This window comes from Bos mutus, chromosome 15 (genome assembly GCF_027580195.1).
Source record: "Bos mutus isolate GX-2022 chromosome 15, NWIPB_WYAK_1.1, whole genome shotgun sequence".
NCBI classification, from domain to species: Eukaryota; Metazoa; Chordata; class Mammalia; order Artiodactyla; family Bovidae; genus Bos; species Bos mutus.
In genome coordinates this window covers 37,900,488-37,910,065 of record NC_091631.1, presented here as the reverse complement: position 1 = coordinate 37,910,065, position 9,578 = coordinate 37,900,488, and the positions used below count along the sequence as shown (strand labels likewise).

The window sequence follows — 9,578 nt, the reverse complement described above, 5'->3', positions numbered from 1 at the left end:
TTTTATCCAGTATGTCATCCACTCTTGATCCCAAACTCCAATCCAGCTTCAGCATGTTACACATCTATCTTAAAAAAAAAAAATACTAGTTTGATAATTGCATTTCCTCCCACCTCCCTCAAAACCTTTAAGTGGAAACTTCATTAAATTTATGTTTTGATTAGTTGTCCAATATAGACATAATACTGGGTATGTACGTAATTTAAATTTTTCCGCTGCTGCTGCTGCTGCTAAGTCGCTTCAGTCGTGTCCGACTCCGTGTGACCCCATAGACGGCAGCCAACCAGGCTCCCCCGTCCCTGGGATTCTCCAGGCAAGAACACTGGAGTGGGTTGCCATTTCCTTCTCCAATGCATAAAAGTGAAAAATGAAAGTGAAGTCGCTCAGTCATGTCCGACTCAGCGACCCCATTGACTGCGGCCTACCAGGCTCCTCCGTCCATGGGATTTTCCAGGCAAGAGTACTGGAGTGGTGTGCCATTGCCTTCTCCGTAAATTTTTCTAGTAACCACATTAAATAAATAAAAAGAAGTAGATGAAATTAGTTTAATAATATTGTTTTACCCAATATATAAAAAATATAGCTTCAATGTATAATCAATATAAAATTGAGATAGTTCACATTATTTTTCATAGTAAGTCTTGTAAATGCAGTATGTATTTTACACTTATATACTTAATTCAGTTGCTTAATTTTAATTGGAACTATTGGACCTGTACTTAAATTTCATAAAATTTGGCATTGAAAAGAAAATAGATCCAGGGAATTCCATGGCAGTCCAGTGGTTAAGACTTGATGTTTTCTTTGCTGGGGCCCTGATTCAATCTCTGGTCAGAGAACTAAGATCCTGCAAGCCCCACAGCACAGCCAAAAAAAAAAAAATGATCCACATACTTGAATTTTCCAAACAAATTTATAAGTTTTCCAGTAACTGAATGAATTATCAGTTTAAAGTTAAAATTTTAAGTTAATTAAAAATAAACAAAATTTAAAGTTCAGTTCCTTAGTTGCATTAGCCATTCCTTAGTTTCAAGTGTTCAATAGGCACATACGGTTAGTGGATTCTGCATTGTATTTTCAGGAAATACTGTTTAATACATTTTAAGGTTTATAAAGTGAGCATTAGACAAAAGTAAACTTAGTGATGAATGTTATTATTCTTGCCCAAACCCTCCTGGCCTTAAAGACCCTAGCAACACATTTGAGTTGGTGTTTCAGTTACTGGCAATCAACAGCATCCTAACTGACAGTGCAGAACACTATCATTGAATAACATGAGAGCCTGATTTAGAGTGGAATTTGAAGGAAGTGATATTTAGGTTGCCACTGGGAAGAAGAGTAAAATTTGGCTAGGTAAAGGCTCAAGTGGAGTGTATGCGAGACAGAAGGGACAGTATTCTGGGGAAGAGCTTTGTGAACCTGAAAGTCATATTGCTAGAATTCCAGTATGCTGGAATGTAAAAAGTGATGGGGAGAGTAGCATGAGTTGAGGCTTGAAGACATAAGAAATAGCCCAGTCATGCCCATGTAAAGCAAAACTGGTGCCTTGCCCTGTTTCCATGTAAGTATAGTCGTCACAGTTAGAAAAAAACAAAACAACTGCACTCTGAGGTAACCAAACAAAATCTGTGTCACACTCTCTGTAGGTCTCCAAAGTGAATGAAACCTTCAATGTTTCCCATGTTATTGATTCCCTAACAAAAACAACTCAATTAATGACGTTTGCGTGGCTGACTTTTGCAAGTCTGAAAATACGCAAGAATTTGGGGGAATATCGAAGTCGTATGAGAAAACTGCTCTTCAGTCATGAATCAGCTGACTGTAAACCTTATAACCTTGGGTGCGGGGAAGAGTGTTTGATGAACCAGTCCTACTAAAGCCTTAACTCACTTGTAAAGTTTTGCAAGTATTTTTCTAAGGAAATCCTTTTTCTAATGCATGTGTCCATGAGACTTCTTTTGACATAAAGTAGGTTAAGGAGTTTGGATTTTATCTTAGGTGCAATGTAACTGAAAGTTTGAAGTGATGTATATGTATCATTGAATAGGTGTCTATGAAAGAGAATTGTTTTGTGGTTTTAAAGATTGTCTTGGCTACCTTGTGGAGAATGGATTAGATAGTGCTTGAGAGGATGTGGGTAGAATACATAGAAAACTACTGTCCGAGTAACATGATAAATAGCTAGGAATAGGTTTAAGGTGATGGAGGTGGCGTTAGTGGTAAAGAACCCACCTGCCAATGCAGGAGACATAAGAGACGCTAGTAGGGAAGATGCCCTGGAGAAGGGCGTGGCAACCCACTCCAGTGTTCTTGCCTGGAGAATCCTGTGGATATAGGAGCCTGGTGGGCTGTCATCCTTAGAGTTGCAAAGAGCTGGACATGACTGAAGTGACTTAGCAGGCAAACAGGCAGGTGGTGGTAGATATATATAAATATAATCTCTTCACTTTTCTCCATTTCCACATGTGTATGTGTGTGTCTGTGTGTGTGTGTAATCTTGTGGTTCAGCTGGTAAAGAATCTGCCAGAAGTATAGGAGATCTGGGTTTGATCCCTGGGTTGGGAAGATCCCCTAGAGAAGGGAAAGGCTACCCACTCCAGTGTTCTGGCCTGGAGAATTCCATGGACTGTATAGTCCATGGGGTCGCAAAGAGTTGGACACGACTGAGTGACTTTCACTTTCACTTCTTTTGCTAATGAACTGGATACAAGGGTCATTGAAAAAGTAGTGTCAGGAAGCACTTCCAGGTTTCTGGCATGGACAACTGGGTGAATGAGGTGCCATTTTCCAAGATACATATGATTAGTGGAGGAGCACATTTGGGCAAGTGCAGATCCCTAGTAGGGTTTCAGGTGTGTTGCCTGCCCTGTCTCTGACATCTCTGAGACAGATATCAGACAGGCTATTGAATATACAGGTCTGGAGCTTAGAAGAGAGTTTCTAAGAACTGGAGAAATAAGTCTGAAAGCTCCTAGCATATAGATGAAATTTAAAATTATGGGACAGGTTGAGATAAACTCAAGTGAGAATGTAGAGTGACAAGGGAGGGCCCAGCCCAAGCTATGAGGAACTGTAGCATATGCAGTAGGCAGGTAGGGGAAGAAGTTCTGTAAGGAATTAGAAGACTAGAAGGAGAGAAAATCATGAGGCAACCATTGGGACTTGATACAGAGAGTGACAGGCAGCCTTTTGTTTTCCCCTAACCATAGCAGACATGGGTGAAATTCAACTTTTTTTAAAAGATGTATTTATTTATATATTGGCTGTGGTGAGTCTTCATTGCTGTGCGAAGGGCTTCTCACTGTGGTGGCTTCTCTAGTTGTGGAGCCGGCTCTGGGCCCGAGGGCTTCAGTAGTTGTGGCTCACGGGCTTTGGAGCCCTGGCTTAGTAATTGTGGCGCTTGAGATTAGTTGCTCTGTGCCATGGGGGCGGGGGGGGGGGCGCGGTCTTCCCAGATCAGGGATTGAGCCCGAGTCCCTGTACTGGCAGGAGGATTCATAATCACTGAACCACCAGGGAAGCCTAAAATTAGACGTTTTTAACCTGCAGATCTAGTTTGGTAGTGAGTACAGAGATTTTGCTTCAGCTGACATGAGTGTGCAAAGTCCGTTCACAAATGCTGTGCTCCACATTGGGCTTGAGTGGCCCAGATCAAGGTAAAGTAGTTAGTGTATTTGGTCAGTGTAGGTTTTGTTGAGTACGTATTCCAAATAGATTGCTAAGATTCTTCAGCTTTCTGATGTTGATTCTTTCTGTGGTTGGTTGTAGTGTTGGTAAACATGTATATTTAACCATTCTGAAGAGTGAGCTGTTTTACATGTTGATCAAATATAGTACTAATTGAAATATTTGATCTTTTGGTAAAGAATATTTGAGATCTCAAATTAGATATCTTTTATTTATTTATATTTTCTATTATGGGAGTATGATTGTTTTACAACATTGTATTAGTCTCTGCTGTACAACAAAGTGAATCGGCTGTATGTATACATACATCCCTTCCCTCTTGACTCTCCCTCCCACCCTGCCCCCTAAATAGCAGGACACAAAGGGGTATATATTTTAAGTAGTTTGTATATATTATTAAGAAAGAATAGGAATTGCATTCATTTGCTAGGGCTGCCACAAGAAAGTACCACAGGCCTGGTGACTTAAACAACAGAAATTTATTTTCTCATAATTCTGGAGGCTCAAAGTCCAAGATCAAGGTGTCTGCAGGGCTGGTTTCTTCTGAGGATTCTTCTCTCTTTGGGTTGTATGTGGTGTCTTCTCCCTCTGTCTCCACCTGGCCGTCCCTTGGGTGTGTGTGCCCTAATTTTTTCTTCTTTTAAGGAGGCCAGTCATAATTGGATTAGGACTAACCCTAGTGACCTCATTTTAACTTAATTACCTCTTTCAAGATCTAATTCCAAATAAGTCAAATTCTGTGGCACTGGGGGTTAGGATTACAACATCTGAATTACGGGAAGACACAATGCAGGCCTTAACAGAGCATATCATAGGATATGTCTTTGCAGGTGAATTTTTATTTTTTAAAGATTATTTTTTATGAGGACCGTTTTTAAAGTCTTCATTGAATTTGTTACAATATTGTTTCTGTTTTATGTTTTGGTATTTTTGGCCATGAGGCATGTGGGATCTCATTTCCCTGACCAGGGATTGAACCCATGCCCCTTGCTTTGGAAGGTCAAGTCTTAACCACTGGACCATGAGGGAAGTTCCCAGGAGAATTTTTAAATTGTGCTTTTCCTTGTCATTTTTAAAAATAAGGCTTGTTTCTGTAGTAGTGGGACACCTGATCATTAGTAAAACTTTTTAGGCTTATAGTTTGTCATTACATTTTTCTGGGCAGTTGTTTTATGATCTATGTCACAGTTTCCTTTAGGTTTTTTTTTTTCCCCCTTATTTTTCCCCCACCTCTAGGTTTTTAATAAACTTTCATCTCTAAAACATGAGCCTATTTTCAGGAATTTAAAACTATATAAAATGCTCCTTTAGATAAGAACTGGGAATGTAAAGATCAACAGAACTATTAATAATTTCATTGTCAGTAAAAAAGAAAACTATGATAGAAATCTTAGTTCTGGCAAACTAAAATAACCAGAAAATCCTTCTGCTAGACATGTTTAATATGCTGCTAGATAACCTAGATATACTGAATTAAAAAAAAAAAAAAAAGCAATGAGAACATTATAGTATGGCATGTCCTTGTAAATGCACAGCTGAGAGATCTACTGATCTGAATGACAGAAACTAAAGCCCATGCTAAGACTACCCAGATAGTGGTGGGTAAAAGTAGGATTGTTTCCCATTACTTCAAGGCATTGAGTTTTAATGCTCACAGAGAGAGAGAATTAGAGGTTTGGGGCTTATGCTAGAATCCTTAAGAGGCTATTCTCTAAGTAAAAGAGGGTAAGGAAAGAAATCCCACCAATACAGATAACAGTCTGGTCTCAGGGTATAAAATTTGCAGTTGGTAGTGGGAGAGGGGTGGGAGAATCTCCCTCAAGAAGTTGCAACCACAGAGTCTATATATCAGGTAGATTGAGTATCTGACATTTTCCTCTTGGTCTGGGAATTCTCAAGGCAAGACATTAGCATAGGAATTATCCGTAAGTGTGTGGTATCCCTGGCATGACTGGGCAAGTTACTTAATATTTTTGATTGATTGGCCCTTACTTCCCCTGCTGCTGCTAAGTCGCTTCAGTCATGTCCGACTCTGTGTGACCCCATAGACGGCAGCCCACCAGGCTCCCCTGTCCCTGGGATTCTCCAGGCAAGAACACTGGAGTACTTCCCCTACTAGAAATTAAATAGTAGTAACTAAGAGGTACTGAATGTTTGCTTGTTCCATTACTTGAAATGCCAAAACTCCTTTAATCTTCAGAACAGCTTTATGACATGGGTACAGTAATCTGTCAAAGGTATGGAGGCCAAGGTGGGTGGTCATATCTCTCTCCTGGGATCAGTGTGGAAATAAGATGAGGTATAAAGTGATGGGCCAACATGCATGTGACTCTACTTTGGAAACCACAACCATATGCTCTATCCCTTGGGGCTTTCTACTTCAGATCTTCTCTTCTTATTGTCCCCAAAGGTAAGAAGAACAAGGTCCCTTCTTATTTTAAGGACGTTATAGATTCTTTTTTTTTTTTTTTTGACTGTTTATAAACATTTGTAATTTTATTTAAAAAAAAAAAAATCACAACCATGAACATTGTTACAGTTAGAGGCCCTCTTGGTTCTCCACAATGATACTGAGCATGCTCACAAGGGGTTCCCATTGTTTAGTCTTAAACAACCATCTTTAAAATAAGAAAAAAAACTCAGCACACTACCATTTAACTTGTTTTAATGTTTCTTCACAAATGGTGAAAAATACTAAAGTACAGACAAGGAATAATCATAATGTTGTGGCCAACATTATAAATATGGAATTATAAATTTAAAACATTTTCTGGTTTAAAAAATAAATCTGGTAGTCAATGCAGCTCTGCGGGTCTCTGCGTCTAGTAGGGCCGGTCTCTGCGCTCCTGACGGTGCTCGCCTTTATCCATCTTTCCAGGTCCTCCTCGCCCGCCTCGTCGTCCTCCCATCTGTTCCATCAGTGGTCCAGGGGGTCCCCCAGGGCCACCTCGTCTTCCACCACCAAAGCCACCGCGGTCCATGCCCCGGCCGCCACGGAAGCCACCTCTGTCTCCACCACGACCGCCTCTGAACATTCCACCAGGACCACCGCGGTCCATGAGGCCACCTCTTCCTCCCCGCATGCCTCCAGGGCCACCTCTGCCACGGTCACCGCCTGGGGGCGGGAAAGGCGGTGGGAGGAAGCCTTCAGGCTTTGGGGCCTTACACTGGTTGCACTCTGTTCTCCAGGCGAAGTTCTGGTTCCCACAGCCCGGGTTGGGGCACTGCCGGTCTCCAGCTCGGTGCTGGACGTTTCCTCCTCCAGACGGGTTCCCCCGGGAACCGCGAGGCCCTCTTGGTGGGAAGCTGCCTCTGTCTCCTCCGCGGCCTCCCATGCGCCCCATGGGTCCTCCAGGACCTCCTGGGCCCCCTGGACCTCCTCGGAGCGGCGGCGGCATCCCCCTGCCCTCGCGCGGCGGCATCCCTCCCCGCATGCTGTTCATGGGCGGCTTCTTCCGAGCAAGAGACACTTTAAGTTTGCTCCCTTGGAAATCTTTCCCATCAAACCACTCGACAGCAGCTTTGGCAGTTGCTGGGTCTTCGTAAGACACCGTAGCATCGCCTTTGGGCTTTCCTGTTTCCTTGTCCAAGTAAATATGGATCATGGGTTGTCCAGTCCTCTTGTTCATCTTAACGACTCCACACTGCTTAAAGAAGTCCACCAGGTCATCGAGAGTCACACTGTCGTTCAGGCCTTGCACATAAATGGCACTGTTGTCAGAGTCTTCATCTGGATCTACAGGTGGGCCTAAATCAAGGTCTGGTCCTTCATCCATGGGTCCACCAGGCTTATTGAAGCCACCTCGCTCTCCAGCGCCCATTCCACCGCGTCCTCCTCCCCGCCCACCTCTGCTCATGCCTCCACGATCAAATCCCCCTCTTCCCCTGCCCCGGTTATCAGGGCCACTCATGCTCCAGTTCTCTCCTGGTCCGGAAAATCCTCCAGACTCCTGCCCATAAACACCCATGCTACTGGGGTGGTCCTGTCGGAATGAACTCTGCTGCCCGTAGCTGCTGCTCTGTTGACTATATTGACTTGGAGCCTGGCTGTAGGATCCAGTCTGGGGGGGGTAACTAGTGGGTGGCTGCTGCCCATAGCTGCTTTGTTGACCATAGCTACTCTGCTGTCCATAGCTGCTCGGCTGCCCGTAGGTGTTCTGCTGGGAGTAACTGCTCTGATCATAACTAGTCGGCTGCGTAGAGGAGTAGCTGGTAGGAGGATAAGATGGTGGTGCTGAGACCGGCTGCATGGGGTAGCTCCCAGGCACCTGGGGATAACTGTAGTTACTCTGTCCATATCCTAGGCTGGGCTGGTTGTAACCCCCTGTGCTAGATTGAGGTTGACTAGTCTCAGCGGGTTTGTTACCATCCTGCGGTCTTGCAGGCACGGTGGCTGCTGGCTGCTGTCCATACGCCGGGTAAGCGGGCTGAGTGCCATATGCAGACTGAGCTGCGTAGGAGGCCTGGGTGGTAGTAACCGTAGCAGTGGTGGTGTCATAAGCACCAGTGCCGTACCCCTGGACAGGCTGACTGTATGCCTGGGGGGCAGTTGGAGTAGAATATCCAGTGGGAGGCTGTCCATAAGAAGTTGCATAGGCGGTCTGCCCATAGGTTGCAGTGGTCTGAGCCTGGGTATAGCTGACATCAGTGGGCTGTCCATAGGTTCCATAACTTTGCTGCCCATATGCCTGGGTAGTCTGTGCATATCCTTGAGTGGGCTGGGTGGTGTAAGCACTGTAGCCCTGCTGGGCTGCAGCTTGGCTGTATGTACTATAATCCGTGGACGCCATTTTCTCTCCTTCCTTCTCGTTCTAGATTCTTGTTGAAAGAAGAAAAGAAGATGGACTTTGAAATGGGTAGGATTTGAATAGGCAGAATGTGGGAACCATTTCAAGCAAAATCTTAATGGCAAGAATAACACTCTTTAACGGCCAGTGACAAGTGAGTACATCCCAGCATTGTTGTTCTTTAGTTGCTAAATCATGTCTGACCCCATGGACTGTAGCCTTTCAGGCTCCTCGGTTCCTTGGATTTCCCAGGCAAGAATACTGGAGTGGGTTGCTGTTTCCTTCTGCAGGGGATCTTCATGACGCAGGAACTGAATTTGAGTCTCCTGCATTGGCAGGCAGATTCATTACTGCTGAGCTACAAGGGACGCCCACATCCCAGCATTAAAACTTACCAGTTCTTTGACATTCATTATGCGTATGTTGACAAATATTCAATTAAAAGTCACATTAAGAAGAAAAAAGAGGATTTTATTTGGGCCAAACTGAGGATTAGAACCCAGGAGACAGACTCTCAGAAGCTCTGAGACCTGTTAGAAGTTGAAGGCAAGGTCATATACATTCTTGAGACAAAGGATCGTACATCAAAATGATAGACTGATATATAACATTCACCAAAAATACATAGTCCAGGTAAACATGTACAAATTGAGCAGTAAGTTCCTACGACTGCCTACAGACTTGGGAAGGAATGTGAATCTTTGGGGAAGTTATGTTGCTAGCATCAGAAGAAAAAAGAAAAAAAATTGATGTTTAAGTTCGAGTAGGAATTTCCATCTTTGAGGAGCTCTGGTTAACTTGTAATGCAGATAGACCCACACTGCACATTAGGGAGGAAGGGAAGAGGCCCAAATGGAACAGAAAGGCAGAATTTTGTTTAAATGTTCTTGCCTGCCTTAAAATATACATTTTATTTCATGTCCCATCTCCTCCAAGAAGCCTTCCTTTCTAGCATCATTCAAGAAACTCTCTCCTTTCTATTTGTCTTATTGTCTCCAAAAATAGCTTGGCATTGAACTATATTCAGTTTTGTTGTTCAGTCGCTAAGTCCTGTCCAACTCTTTGTGACCCCACGGACTGCAGCATGCCAGGCCTCCCTGTCCT

At 43.6% G+C, this 9,578-nt stretch overlaps 1 protein-coding gene and 1 pseudogene across 1 annotated transcript in view; one reads left to right on the top strand and one right to left on the bottom strand.

The window, feature by feature from the left end:
- Positions 1-6,191: 6,191 nt before the first annotated feature.
- LOC138991004 (RNA-binding protein EWS pseudogene) lies at positions 6,192-8,519 on the bottom strand (annotated as a pseudogene).
- Positions 8,517-9,578, top strand: part of IRAG1 (inositol 1,4,5-triphosphate receptor associated 1) — a 166,474-nt gene continuing 165,412 nt past the window's right edge. Inside the window, exon 1 of the mRNA XM_070383925.1 lies at positions 8,517-8,628. The gene's annotated coding sequence lies outside the window, so the exon portion shown is untranslated. The remainder of the gene's footprint in view (positions 8,629-9,578) is intronic.